Genomic DNA, 15,999 nt, shown 5'->3' on the forward strand with positions numbered 1-15,999 from the left:
TTCCTGCCAAGGACCTGAGTTCATTTCCCAGCACCCACATGTTGTCTTATACCAGTCTATAACTCCAGTTCTAGGTAACCACTTGCCCTCTTCTGGCCTACAAAATATCTATCATACTCTCTCACTGCATATACATACATATTTGCAGAATATTCATACACAGGATATAAAATTAAATAAATATAATAAAAATAATAAGTATTTTAATGTCCAGTTTTCATTTTAATGATTAAAGTGAATGGCAATTAATTTTTATTAGAAGTATAGATAATTAAGCATTAAATATGTACAGTTGGTATTAAAATCATGTTTTTATTCATATATAATATTCCAGTTAAACGATATATATTTTACCCTATGTTATAAATTCTATAAAGTATCTGTATAGTAAGTTTAGGTATGTGTTCGATTTATGATTTCTGGATACATTTTAAAGCACACATTTAGAGTTCTAAAATATTTAATACTAAGTAAAGCTAAAGTAAATCTTTATTGTAAAAACTAAATAGCAATTTTCTTTTATCTCTTCAATATCAAATCAATTTTGTCAAATTATCTGTTTTTGAGAATAAACACTTTACCCTACCATGGCATGTTTAGCTGATATCAGAGCTCCTCCTCTGCCTCATATAATTTCTTTATTGCTTTTATTATTATGCATTTTCCCTTTCTGAGACCTAAAATGCTATTTTTTAAGAATCAGATTTTTAAAAAAACCTTATGTTCAATTTTATTAGTGAACAAACTCAAAACATTTAATGTCAAATAATGTTGGAAGAATAAAACTCTGCCATAAACTCATTCTGACTGTGTTTAGGTGGAGGACAGGTCTAGAGCATATTGCAGGAAATCATTATTACTACGTGCATTTGTTTCCTGTCTCCTCAAGGTCATTGATGAGGGCAGGGCTAGGAGACACAGAGTGCTTGTGAACAACGCCAAGGAACTAAACCAGCAAGGCATCTTTTCAGGTCTTTATTTGCTGTCTCTGCCTAGCTTGCGTTCTTCTAGACACAAACTTCCTACTTCCTCCACACCAGAATGACAGGCCCATTTGTTATCAGTGACCTTAATGAACATCCAGTCAGGGTCTAAGTTTTCCCATTTATGGATCTATAAATCCTAAAAGACCACCAGATGAACATTTCTCACTTCTGCCAGAACACGGGAAAATCTTTTTACTGAGGAATACAAGAGAAATACTAGAAAACTACGTTCTTTTCTTAGAAATTAACTTGAACTTTAAACCATTTCGTATTTTTCCCTTTTAAAAACATAACTTTATGTGCTAATTAAAAAGTTAATTTTACTAATGGATAAATATCAGTGTTTGGAGACTGTCAAATTGAAGTCAATTCCACTCCATCATTTCCCAGTTTCTGTGTATCTATCCTCAAATGACATGGGAATGAAATAGTTCTTGCCCTAAGGTTCTTCTGAAAATTAAACAATGCAGTATTAACAAAGTGCTGAAAATAATGTGTGAAATATAGTAAAATCTGTCAACACTCATCATTTTTTAATATTACCCATGAGTTATTTTTATATAGCCATCAGATGGTCATTTTAGGATTATATTGTGATACAGAATGTATTTTGTCTCTTTTTGGATAAACATAGTGGCAAATACAAAATAGCTACAAACAAAAATGATTTGCCAGCAGGAAACCAAGATAAGAGCTCTCCATACTCACAAACGCAATACACCACTAGACAAGGAAGAGAAGCTCAGCAGAAGGAAGTTGGTTTTGTCTATAACCGTTGTTCTTGGTGCTTTGGGCTTAGTAAACCCTGTGCTGACCAAGCTGGCCTCAAACTTGTAGTGATGCCTGTGCCTCTCCCTCCTGACTGCTGGAGTAACAGGTTAGACCACTAAATTTTCATCTCACACATAGTTTCTTAATATTTCAGCCTTTGTGGATTAAAATGAGTAAAACTAATCATTAGCCATTACTGGGTGGCTAACTCCGAAATCAAAAGCCACAGGGAGAATCCATTACCCTCCTTCCAAATCCATTTCAACTGAAGAAAACTCAGTTAAACTCTAAGACTTATGACATTTATGTGGAGTTAAAGTAAAATATATTATAATATCACTTCAACTTTCAGAGTAAAAAGAAAAAAAATAGATATTCTACCTTTGGACTTTTAGGTGCCTCTTGAGAAAAGTAAAAGAATACATCAATTTGCTAAGTGCTAAAAGGAACTATATACTTCATTTGACATGTGAACAACAACAACAACAAAATTGTGGTTAAAAACAATATTATCCCAGGATCATGAAGGATGTGTCATTTATTTTGTTAATTTGTACCAATTGATAAAAGAATTAGATATAATCTATCTTTCCAGAGAATACGACAATAGGAAATCTGATCACACCTGTTTGCAGAGTAACAATATGTCAGGGTAGGCAGAGGGTAATAGGAGAGGTAATTTGATTTATTGAACTCCAAATGGCTTTGGAGCCTGCACAGGACATTTTGATGAGTGGTTACAGCTTGGCTGGTGAGTCAAAGATCAAGCTTCATACTTCAAACTGCTTGTATTTCCTATTCTTATACCATCAAACGAAGTAATTCAGTCTCCGGGAAAGAATATTTCTGTTACCTGAAACTTAAACTTAATATTATAACTGATTGTGCATTTGTACTTATTAAGTTGAATTTATTGTTTCCTTTTATGGAGAAATGGGTGCTCACTTCCTTTGCTTTTTGCCAAGTAATTTGATTTTTTTTAATCAAGTCTGCAAGTTAGCAAAGGTTAAATAATGTATGATTTTCATATATTTTCTTTAATAAACAATAAAGATTATATTAATAATTGAACAGAACAATGTAAATAAAGACAAATATGACATTAAAACATGTTTATAAAAGCAAAAATATATTTACTAATTTAGGAAATCTTCTTATTTACATGTAATATGTGAAGTATCATTTGGTGCAAATAGTCAAAGATACCATCTTGCCAAAGGAATACAATCTAAAATTCCTTACAATGGTCTAAATTTACCTACATGCCCCCATTTCTGAGCAAACAGCTTATTCAAGGAAATTATTTAATTAATATTATTGTGCTCTAATTTTATTATTTTCATATGTATAATGATTTTTCCAGAATTTTTCTCATCCTTCTCAATGATGTTTAAACAAATATTTTCTTCAACAATGTGTGCTAAAACCTGCTTTATCTTTAAATTTTCTTCTATCATTACTTCCTGTGTGATTGTTTCACACACAGTTTTGATTTTCCTGAGCAGTTGGTAAGTTCTAAGTCACTAACTGGTCTTTCTTATTAAGTTGGAGAAGTTGTCTTTGGAGCCTAATGTTTAACAATGTGCTTTAGATAAAGTAGCATAACAATTGTTTTATACTTTACAGTTTTATTTGTGATAGATAGATAGATAGATAGATAGATAGATAGATGAGAGTTAGATAGATACATATATAAAAACATATATACATAGAAGGATAGATAGGTAGATGGAAAAAAGATAGATAAAAGGATAGATAGATAGATAGATAGATAGATAGATAGATAGATAGATGGATGGATGGATGGATAGATGGATAGATAGATAGATAGATAGATAGATAGATAGATAGATAGATAGATAGATAGATAGATAGATGGATGGATGGATGGATGGATGGATGGATGGATGGATGGATGGATGGATGGACGGACGGACAGACAGACAGACAGACAGACAGACAGACAGATAGATAGATAGATAGATAGATAGATAGATAGATAGATGCTATAACTTTACTATTAGCATTGGTTCACATAAAAATAGAGGTAGAAAGGAAGTATCATCTCCTGCCTCCTAGCTGAAGACCCAGGAAAGGCTCTGGTATAATTTTGTCTGATTTAAATCACTGTTTGAAGATGAGAGAGGTAAAAATCTATTATCTAGTTTGAGGCTAAAGGTCACAGAATGAATGGTTTCAAAGGCCAAAGCTTCTATAAATCAGTAATCTTAGGGTTCTAACTTGAGAAGGGCAGTAGAAGATGCACACCATATCCTCAAGGGGAGAGGCAATTCTCAATTCTCCCTGGGTGTTCTCTGGAGCCCTCCAAGGAAAAGATGTTGTTCTTCTGTATTACTGAGTAAAATCTTCTGTATTGAACACACTAAATGCTAATGTCTTCTGTTAACACCCCCATGACACCCAGTCTCTCCTTTAATTGGTTATTTACCCATCATCCATGAACACAGTCACACACATACATCCATCATAGTGTAAACTGTGCTGCAGACCAGACTCGGCAGTATGCCTTTAATCTCAGACCCCTAGGTGCAGAGGTAAATCTGCACCTGTAAGTCCCAGGCCAGCCAGTGCTATATAATGAGAGTCTGTCTCAAAATTAAATTAAATTATTGTTGATGAAATAAAAGAGAGTGAAGTTTACATGCTATTGTACTATGTTTTGGGCATTCCTTGTTGTTCCTAGAGAACAATAGCCAACCATATATAAATATTATTTCCAATAATCTAAATATCACTCTAAAGAATGAGAATTCAGTAATAGTTCCTGAGGTGAAAGATAAAGTTTTAGCGAATAAAATTGGTTTTAGCATGTCCGTTTACCACACACCTATGAGAGACTATTACATAACACACATGCATCCAGGTACTACAGAGGAAAAAGTTTACACATTGTCTTATTTTCTCAAAATAGCTTATACATAATAACTTTTTAGTCAAGCCAAAAATAATAATACAGATAGAAAATCAACAGAATAGAAATACACAATAGGCTTTCTGAGATTAAGTTCTCAAACAGCTACCTTTGACTTTAAATTTGTTATGTATTTAAGAATATTGTTGACTCCAACAAATGTAGTAGAGGAAAGGTGTTGGATAATCATTTTGTTTCAAGTGCCTTTCTATGGTTTAGAGATGAAGTATCTTCCCCAAAGGTTCATATTTTAAAGGCTAGTTGCCAGATGAGAGAATTTTTAAAGTCTACTGGTCAAAAGGGTTCAAATTTCATCAATATTAATTATTAGTATTGATGAAGATGCTTTGTACATATCATTAGGTTTTTCTAATGATCAGGTTAACCTGATAATGAATATCTAGACATATAGATAATTAGGATATGGGACTTGACAGGAGGATGTAGGTCACTGAAGTAGAGAGTGTCTTTTAAAAGCCTATTTTATCCTTGGTCCCTTCTTGTCAGTCTATGTCCACTCCTTGATGTGAAGTGAAAGTTCATCTCTATAACACATTCTCCTTTATCATGTTCTGCCTCCACATAAGCCGACAGTGACTAAGAACTAAATACTCTAAAACACTGAATAAAAAAAGAAAACCTACTTCCATTAATACTTTTGGGTATTTATTAGAGTGACAATGTATGCAGTTTAGTTTATATAAAGAGAATATTTTCCCGCAAAATCATTTGCTCTATTAGGAAACCAACAAAATAGTAGGCATGTAATCATTTCATAAAAATTAAGGAGGCTGTAGAAAGAAAAGAGACCAATGAATGGCAGAGAAGGATATTTAATAATATTTAATGAAAATCCATGATTTGTACTTTTGTTTTATAGCCTGTCACAGGTGCTATTTTCAGAAGCCAAAAATAGAATATCCACATAGCTACAGGAGGTGATTAACCTTCCTCTTATTATTATAGGGTTGGAATACTGATGTCATCATTATAAAAGATACCACAAACATGAAGCAAAGTTGAACAATATATGCAAGATTTATATACAAAACCAAATAGGGCTCTCCTACTCAGCCATAATACGTTCAGGAACAAGCCATTAAAATTCAAATTTTACTTATATATGGTGCATTCTGCTCCTACTCATAGATTTATGTTTTAAAATATTATAAATAATTATGTCTGTTTTTCACAGTTAGTTTCTACAAAAAGATGAGCCATTTAGACAATTCCATTTCCAGCTCAAACTTTTTCAATGTTAAATGAACACATTTTAATTAATTAAGCTTTTGATTAATCAAATCACAGATATGTTAATGATATGTACAAAGCATTTTTCATCAGCAAAAAATTATAAAATCCCTGTAGCCAGCTTTCAGCAAAAGCCAAATTTTTATAATGTTAGTAACTCATACTACACCTAGAATGATTCATTTTAAACTTATCTCCCGCATATATTACACCAACTTACTATAATTCAAATATGCTATTAACAACTCCTTTATTCAAAATGAATATAAGAGATAAGAGTCCATACATGTGTTTGTATTTGTGGATATATATATATATATATATATATATATATATATATATATTCCCTGTATATATTCATAGATAGATAGATAGATAGATAGATAGATAGATAGATAGATAGATAGGTAGATAGGTAGGTAGGTAGATAGATAGATAGATAGATAGATAGATAGAAAGATAGAAAGATAGATGACAGAGAGATAGATAGATATATAGATACACAGATTCCCTATAGTTCTCCTTTTTAGTTTTGGTCTTGGTTATTCTCTAAATAGACAATAATGTTTTCTTTTCTTTTTTTTTCAGGACATGGATAAAGATTTCCTTGAAAAAGCAAACAACATTTAGTAATTTATGACAACTGAATTCTTACAGTTGGTTTCTGAAATGAAAATGTATGTATTTCAGTATTTAGAAAGATTTTAAAACTCCTTTTAAAAGCAACAAAATGTGTTAGAAACACACTTATTGGTTCTTCTTCTTGTTCTCCTCCTCCTCCTCCTCCTCCTCCTCCTCCTCCTCCTCCTCCTCCTCCTCCTCCTTCTAAATCCGGATGAAAACAATAGAAGTCTTTCCCAATTTTAACTGTGCACACCTGATAAAGTCCTTGGAGGCAGAAGTGTGAAGGTCTAAATACTGTTTTCATGTCTCTCCCTCGGGGTTTTATCATAGGAATTCATTCTCTAGCAGATCCAGAACCCCATTCTGGTGCTGCTTCCCAGGATATTTTTAGTGGTGGACTCCCACATTTAGAATGTGTTATTATCTCTTTGCTATTGTCTCTTGTTTCAATTCTGAAGCCGTGGTTTCCCCCTTATCTCAAATGTCTCCCACATCTAAACAGTGTGTTTGCATTGTACCTCTTTGTAGAGCAGATATATTTTTTTCAGTATTTGCTTGTCTCAATCATATAGTGTATATACAATCAATTCTCAGAATTTTCATTTGAGACTTAAGAAAACATTATTGTAGGAAGTTGATATCTGCTCTACAATAATGTTTTCTTAAGTCTCAAGTTAAAAGAAAATTCTGAGAATTGATTGTATATACACTATATGATTGACACGAGCAAATATTGAAAAGAAATATGGTCATATATTTCTTTTCTATTATAAAACATCTTGGTATATTTCATCATACCTGGAAGACAAGACCAGTATTAGAAGAGGAGTCATGGAAACTTCAATGTGCAGTGTAGATGTAACCATCTTGTTAAATAACCAACACAGAACCAATTGCAGAGTTAAAAACCACAAGGTCAGAGCAAGAGCGGAAAACCTTACCCTTCACTGCTTCTGCTGTCCTTCCTCTCCACAAGAGAACTACTTCTGTGTGTCCTGTCTATTTATAGACTTTCTGTTCTGTTTTCTCATTGGTTGTAAACCCAGCCACATGACCTGCTCGTCACTGCCTGTTTGTACAGACCTCCAGGTTTTCTATGGTTGGTATTGAGATTAAAGGCATGTGTCTGCCATGCTGTCTATGTCCTTCAACACACAGAGATCTACCTAGCTCTGCCTCCCAAGTGCTGGGATTAAAGGTGTGCACCACCACCGCCCAGCTTCTGCTCTGGCTTGCTCTGACCTCAAGGCAACTTTATTAACATACAAATAAAATCATATTTCAATACAAATAAAATATCACTATAGTGCAGACCTAGGCAAAAACAGAATCTATGACATCCCTTTTTCCCTTTCATTTAGACCAAAGTAACTGTACCACATAGAGAAAACGCTGTAAATGGTTAAAAGTTGGGGGTGTGTGTGAAAGCAATCACAAAGCTACAAGGATGAAGGGACCCAGGAGAGCTATCTTTAGCACATCTGAAAAGTGCTCCTGAGATTAAAGTTTGATTTCTGAGGAACAAAGCATTAACTAAACTCTAGTTCAATGAAATGTTTTCCTCCAATTTCAATTTAATACATTACAGAAGAGCTTTCTTGTTTTAAACTCAAAAGGGGCTTATTTACAGACATTCTCTTTGCAATTACACAATTACAAGTGCTACTATCAATTACAATTGATGGTGTGTCTTTCTTCCTATTTAGTCATTTTTAACACTAGTTAATTCTTTCTTGTAACTCTTTCTTTACAACAGAAAATGACCCTCCACAAGTGTTTTGATAGTTTTTTTTTCTGTTTTATCCAAACTCAGAACATCACTATGTGTTTTTTTTTTTTATCTGTGTTTTAATTTTATATATCAGCCATGGGTTGCCCTGTTCTCACCCCTCCCGCCCCTGCTTCCACATTCCCCCCATCTCCTCCCCTCCATTCCCATCTCCTCCAGAGCCAAGATTCCCCTGGGGATTCATTTAATCTGATGGATTCAGTACAGGCAGGTCCAGTCCCCTCTTTCCAGGCTAAGCAAAGTGTCCCTGTGTAAGACCAAGGTTCCAAACAGCCAGTTCATGCACTAAGGACAGGTCCTGGTCCCACAGCTTGGATGCCTCCCAAACAGATCAAGCTATTCAATTGTCTCACTTATCCAGAGGGCCTGATCGAGCTGGAGCCTCCACAGCCTTTGGTACATAATTCATGTGCTTCCATTCATTTGGCTATTTGTCCCTGTGCTTTTTCCAATCTTGGTCTCAACAATTCACGTTCTTACAGTCCCTCCTCTTTCTCAACAATTTCACTCCTGGAGCTCCACCTGGGGCCTGGCTGAGGATCTCTGCATCCACTTCCATCACTTATTGGATGAGAGTTCCAGCTCGACTGGTGGGGTGCTTGGCCATCTGATCACCAGATTAGGTCACATCAGGCTTTCTCTCAACCATTGCCAGCAGTCTACAAAGGATGTATCATTTTGGATTTCTGGGGACCTCTCAAGCACTCTGCCTATACCTGTTCTCATGTGGTCTTCATTTATCATGGTCTGTTATTCCTTGTTCTCTCTTTCTGTTCTTGATACAGCTGGGATCTCCTGCTCCCCTAAGCTTTCTTTCCCTCAAACCTTGCCCTTTATTACTCCCACTGTCGTCCAGGTTGTTCATGTAGATCTCATCCATTTCTCTGTCATTGGGCGATCCCTGTGTCTTTCCTAGGGTCCTGTTTTCTAGGTAGCCTCCCTGGAGTTGTGTAGCAGTCTAGTCATCTTTGTTTTACATCTAGTATCCTACTGTGAGTGAGTACACACCATGTTCATCCTTCTAGTCTGGGTTACCTCACTCAGGATGATTTTTTCTATATCCATCCATTTGCCTGCAAACTTCATGATGTCATTGTTTTTCTCTGCTGAGTAGTAAGTACTCCACTGTGTATATGTACCATATTTTCTTTATCCATTCTTCAGTTGAAGGGCATCTAGGTTGTTTCCAGGTTCTGACTATTACAAACAATGCTGATATGAACATAGCTGAGCAAATGTCCTTGTGGTATGATTGAGCACTCCTTGGGTATATGCCCAAGAGTGCTACAGCTGGGTCTTGGGAGAGATGGATTCCCAATTTTCTAAGGAAGCACCATATTGATTTTCAAAGTGGCTGTACAAGCTTGCATTCCCACCAGAGGTGGAGGAGAGTTCCCCCTTGCTCCACATCCTCTCCAGCATAAGCTATCTTCTGTGTTTTTGATCTTAGCCACTCTGACAGGTGTAAGGTTGTATCTCAGAGTCATTTTGATTTGCATTTCCCTGATAATTAAGGATGTTGAGCAATTCCTTAAATGTCTTTCAGCCATTTTAACTCCCTCTGTTGAGAATTCTGGTTAGTTTTATAGCCCATTTCTTCATTGGACTGTGGTGCATTTTGATGTCTAATTTCTTGAGTTCTTTATATATTCTGGATATCAGCCCTCTGTCAGTTGTGGGGTTGGTGAAGACCTTTTCCCATTCTGTAGGCTGTTGCTTTGTCTTGTTGACCATGTCCTTTGCTCTACAAAAGCTTCTCAGTTTCAACAGGTCCCATTGATTGATGGTTTCTCTCAGTTTCTGTGCTACTGGTGTTATATTTAGAAAGTGATCTCTGGTGTCAATGCATTCAAGACTACTTCCTACTTTCTATTCTATCGGGTTCAGAGTAACTGGATTTATGCTGAGGTCTTTGATCAACTTGGACTTAAGTTTTATGTACAGTGACAGATATGGATGTATTTGCAGCCTTCTACACATTGACATCCAGTTATGCCAGCACCATTTGTTGAAGATGTTTTCTTTTTTCCAATGTACAGTTTTGGCTTCTTTGTCAAAAATTATATGTTCATAGGTGTGCAGGTTAATGTCAAGGTCTTCCATTCAATTCCACTGGTCCACATGTCAGTTTTTATGCCAGTACCAAGCTGTTTATATTACAGTAGCTCTATAGTAGAGCTTGAGGTCGTGGATTGTGATGCCTCCAGAGGTTGTTTTATTGTACAGGATTCTTTTGGCTATCCTGGGTTTTTTGTTTTTCCATATGAAGTTGAGTATTATTCTGCCTGCAGTCTTGGGAAAGGGGAGCCTTCCAGCATGGCCCACTGATTAGCTGGAAACTGGGGCCAAGTCGGGCAGGTCCTCCAGGGGTGATTTCCATCACTATGTGTTTTTAAGAAGAAAAATGATTATAACATTTACCTTGTCAGGTAATATAGTTAAATCATAACTACCACAAAACTATACTATAACAAGCACTGAGGAACCTTAGTTTTGTTGAAAATATTACACATCAACAATATGCAATAGGAACAACTTCCTGGTATATCAAATGACAAATCACCATTGTTTCAAGGATTGCCCAGTGTATTTGTTTTAAAACATTTTCAGTAAGTTTAGATAACTAATATGGGGATAATTATTCAGAGAGCAAAGAACAGTGTTAAAAAGCAAATTATAATAGAAGACAGACAACTATGATCAATGTCTTTGTCTCAGGATGCTGTTCCTCTTGGTATGAGTGAGAAAAAAATATGGGGAAATGAATGATTCCACCTAAAATGTGGTTTGTCTACTTAAATACTGATATTCCTGTGAAATCAAAGGGTTGGTGAATTCTTTCTGGTTTATCTTGGCCACCAATATTATTTAGTAAGTATCAAAATAGAATGGCTCACAGTCCCTATGGTTCACAATGGTGATATTAATCAAGATGATTTTCCTTTTATTCTTACCCTTTTCAAAATTAAAAACTATATAAGGACAGAGAGAAAGAGAACAGACATAACAGACATTTTAAAATACATAAAAAACATCTTTTCTGTGACTTAGGTATGAGAGATTTGTTTTCTGATTTTGTCTCACAGTTGTAAGAGGATTTTGCAAAAGCAAAAATATTTCAGAAGATATCTGAGAAGTGAGGGTATTCTCCCATTGAGAATTATTTTTCCTTCTTTGAAAATCCCATAACAGGATAACAGGAGGCAGCTGAATTGTACAAAAAGTCAGTCAATCAGCCCCTAGGCAAAAATAATATTTAGAATTATAGCATTCCTTCTCTCTCATCTATACTTCTTTCTGCATATATGCATATATAGGTATATGGGTATACACAGACTTCCTGTTTGTGGAGACAGAGTACCTATATGGAATTGATTCTGGCCTCAAACATAAGGTCATTTTGTTGCCGCAGTTTCCAAAGTTCTGAGATTATAAGTATGTACAACCATACTGTGTATGTATTTGTCTAATTTTTTTTAAGAAATGAGAAAATTGGCATTTAACTGCTAACTGGGGATGGTAAATCAAGCAATAATGGGAAGTGATCTAACTACATTATGAATATAAATAATAGCCAGTGGAAATGCCAGCAGGACATGTGACCTAAATTCTAAGTGACCTGAGAGGAGGGAGGCAACTAGATTTCAAAGAAAACTATGAATTCCAAATACATTTACTTTCATTTAGATTATCTATAAAATATGTGCTAGAAAAATGCTTCTGATTATGCCTGAGAATACAAAAATAGTAAGAACCCAATAAGGTGATTTGCTAAAGCTATGAAAAAGGATTATTCCTTATAATGTTCTCAGGCGTCAGGCTCTGTAAACATATCTAAAGAAAGAATTATTGCACTAAGTTTTCTCATGTAAGAAATGTAATTGGTAAAAATTTTTATCACCTTGTAATATTGGATTATCAAATGAAACAAATATCATGAGCAAAAGGAGGAGGTGGGAAAAGAGGAGAGGGGAATAAAAGGGGGTGTGTGTCCAAATGCTCATAAGCAATCAAAACCCATATAATCTGCTTATCTTTGTGGTGATATTTTTATTGTGCTGAAATGTGATCTTATTTGTATATTAATAAATAAAGTTTTCCTGAAGATCAGAGGCCATAGAGAGTCAGGAATAGAAGTCAGGTGGTCGTCTTCAGGCCCACGCTCTTAATCTGATCACATGGCAGGCAGAGTCTCTGTGTGGTCAAGCACACAGCCAAGCATGGTGTCCTTTGAGTCTTTAATCCCAATATCAACCATAGAGACAAGGAGATCTGTACAGACAGGCAGTGACGAGGAAGTCATGTGGCTGGGCTTAGAGCCAATGAGAAGGAAGAACAGGAAAGCAATAAAACACGAGACACACAGGAAGAAGGTCTCTCTCTCTCAGGTGAAGTGACAGCATGGAGTGGCAAGCTAAAGGTAGTCTTTGCTCTTTGCCAGTGCTCTGATCTCTTGGGCTTTTAACTCTGTGTTTCTTATTTAATAAGACTGTTTAGAATTCCGTCTACATGTTTTTAAAGTAATAATTGTTCATTTTGAAATTTTACCTGTAGAAATTTCAGATGGTTATGATTTGAAAATGCAATGTTGTACTAATAATCTTTTCAATGAAACTGCACTGTTTAGTTCTTAGTAACTATGTAATGATAAGCCACTTCCAAATGTATATGATCATGACTAGACAGAGTTCATTGATAAACAATGGGGGGGTTGCTTGATGTTTGTAGCCAAAAGAAGAAAATCCTGTGAAGACAGCCAGAAACATCCAGAAAAGGAGCAGGTTGTTTATGACAGAGTAATAGAGTTTGTTTAATTATTGTACGCTTCAAAAATGCTGAATATCTATCACCCAGCAAAGTGTGACCTCATTTATAGCAGGGAATTTCAGATATGATTCAGTTAGAGTTGTCCTCAAACAGAGTAGATGCTATCCAAAATGACTGTTGTCTTCATAAAAAGACAAGAGACTCAGATTCATGGGGATAATGTTATGTGACAACAGAGGCAAAGATTGGAGTAAAGTCCCTATAGACCCAAGAGTGCCCAAGACAATACCAGAAGCTCAGAGGACAGCATGGAACTGATCCTGCCCTAGAGTCTTCAAAGAGAGTGTGTACCTCCTGACCTTATTCCACCATGCAGGAATGTGAGAAAATACATTTCTCTGTTTCAAGTCTCTCTATTAAACTTTGTTATGACAGCCCTTGTAACTAATACAGAGAAAAACCCTACACTAATTCTGTTTGTGAATCATTCTTCATCTAGGAAGGTCAGCATTCTTCAGAAACAACCCAACTGATCCAAATAAAAAGTACATGGAGTTCCTGTTGGTGACACATGGTACTTATATTGAAGAAAGTCAGCAGCTAGTGTTTCATTTTTTCCTAACATAAATGGTCAGCACAAAAGATCACTGATGATAGCATTAGAAGTATTCTTTTCAAGTAACATATTTGATAAAAACAAAATAATATAAATGTGTATTCCAAAGGCTAAAACCCTAACAAATATGCATGAGTCGTCATTTAATCTTCAAACTAGGGAGGTTGTTAATGATTTGCATCTTTCATATGCTTGTCCTTATTCCCTTCCTCTGCCTTCCCCTCAGCACACTATCCCCAACACACACACACACACACACACACACACACACACACACACACACACACACACGGAAATCATTTCCAAAATTTTTATCTTTGTCATTTTCTTCTCCTTAGTTAATGGTTTATTACTTATGAAGTAATATGTCTCTCAAATACTTAAAACATTAATAATATTGGCGATTGTCTTAAGAAGATTAGAATTCACAGATGCCTCAGAGAATGGGATAGATAAACAATAGCAAAAAAGTCCAAACAAGAGCCATGATGCTTCTCTGCTAAATGTGAACATCAACATCTGTGAAATATTTAAAATCACATAAACACTCACTAAATAATTAAATAATTTGACTCCAAAGATGTAAGTTTCTTTCTAAATTTGACATTATATTATCCACAAAATTCTCTTCCAGTTTCCTTTCTTTGCCTGCCCATTCTTCATCTTCTACTATAACATATACATATACTATACCATATTATATGTAATATATACCACTATAATATTATATATATGATAAGGACTGAATTTCTCTGTATATATATATATATATACATATATACATATATAATATATGTATACATATTATATATCATATATACATATATATAAAATGTGATTTAATTTCTTTCTATGGCTCTAAAAATATTGATATTCTCATGTGTGATTATTATAGTTATTTACTGACAAACATCTGCTGGGCATTGTTTTAAGGAATTTGTGCCATGTCATTGAATGATAAAGAAACTTGACATTTAACAGTAAAAAAAATAATAATCATGAAACATAGGCTCTGTTTCAAGATATTCAGCATTTTGAAGAACAGAAAACTAAAATAAGTTGAGCAGCTGAGGGGCAGCAGAATTGCTGATGGGAATCAGGGTCCCAGAAGTTGCTTCACCAACTCCAGTTCCAAGTAGGCATACTAGAAAAGGTGGCATTCAGAGAGAAAATGGAAGCTGTGTAAGGGTTAGCCTTATGGAGAACTGAAACAAAACATTCCCTATAGTGCCCTATAATCTAAGAGGTTCCTTGTCATATTCTGCATAAACAACATGGGACTATGACACTTGTGTGAGCATAACAACAGAGAAAGGTAGCTAGGGAAACTGAGTCAGGGGGAACCAAACAGGAGGTGCATTCATGGAAGTACAGGTCCCAAAAAAATGTGTTAAGGGCATTGTCTATGTGAACAGAGCCATCCTGATTTTAATCTGATGTAGATTTAAAAACTGAACCATGTGCAAATGACACAAATACCTCCCTTACAGTCAAAGGTCTGGTACAGTATTGTCCTTTCATGTTGGCTGGCCAAATGACATGTGCGAAGTCTTGTGTATCACTATGGTCTATGCAGAAACTTTCGTGGATTGTAACATTAGATTAGCCTACCACTCTTTTCAATAAAATACTATTTTAAAAGCCACTATCATATGCTGGCTACCAGGTATAGCTTCAAACTGTTCAAACTGTACAGTTTTGAAACTCAGATCCCTCAGTACTGATTAGTTTCAGAATTTCAGTTTCTTGTTTTATTCATTACTTTCCTATTGCGATGATTTTAAAAAAAAAAAGTGCCCAAAGGCAACTTATAGAAGACAAAGTTGATTGTGGCTTATGGTTCCAGAGGAATAAGAGTCCATCATGATAGGGAGGTACAGAAGTAAGAGGCAGACAGGAGCAAGAAACTTCGCCTACAAACATGAAGCAGAGGGACCAAACTGGAAGTGGAATGAAGCAATGAACTCTTGAATTCCAAACCCAGTGACATACTTTCTCCATCAATTAGATGTCATCTCCACAAACATCTCTGCCAAATGGTGACCAACTGTCCAAACTTCTGAGCCTATGGGGGATTTTCACATTTAAACTACTATACTCACCACTGAAAAATAATGAACTATACTTTCTGGGACACTGAGGGGATGCTTTGTACATGCAATGTAAAAATCTATGAAAAGTATAATGTTGGTGCTGACTAAGAAGCCACTTATATTCATAAAATATCAGAGCAATTGAACGGATTAAAGAAATAATCCAAATA

The sequence above is a fragment of the Onychomys torridus genome, chromosome 23 (assembly GCF_903995425.1).
Source record: "Onychomys torridus chromosome 23, mOncTor1.1, whole genome shotgun sequence".
NCBI classification, from domain to species: Eukaryota; Metazoa; Chordata; class Mammalia; order Rodentia; family Cricetidae; genus Onychomys; species Onychomys torridus.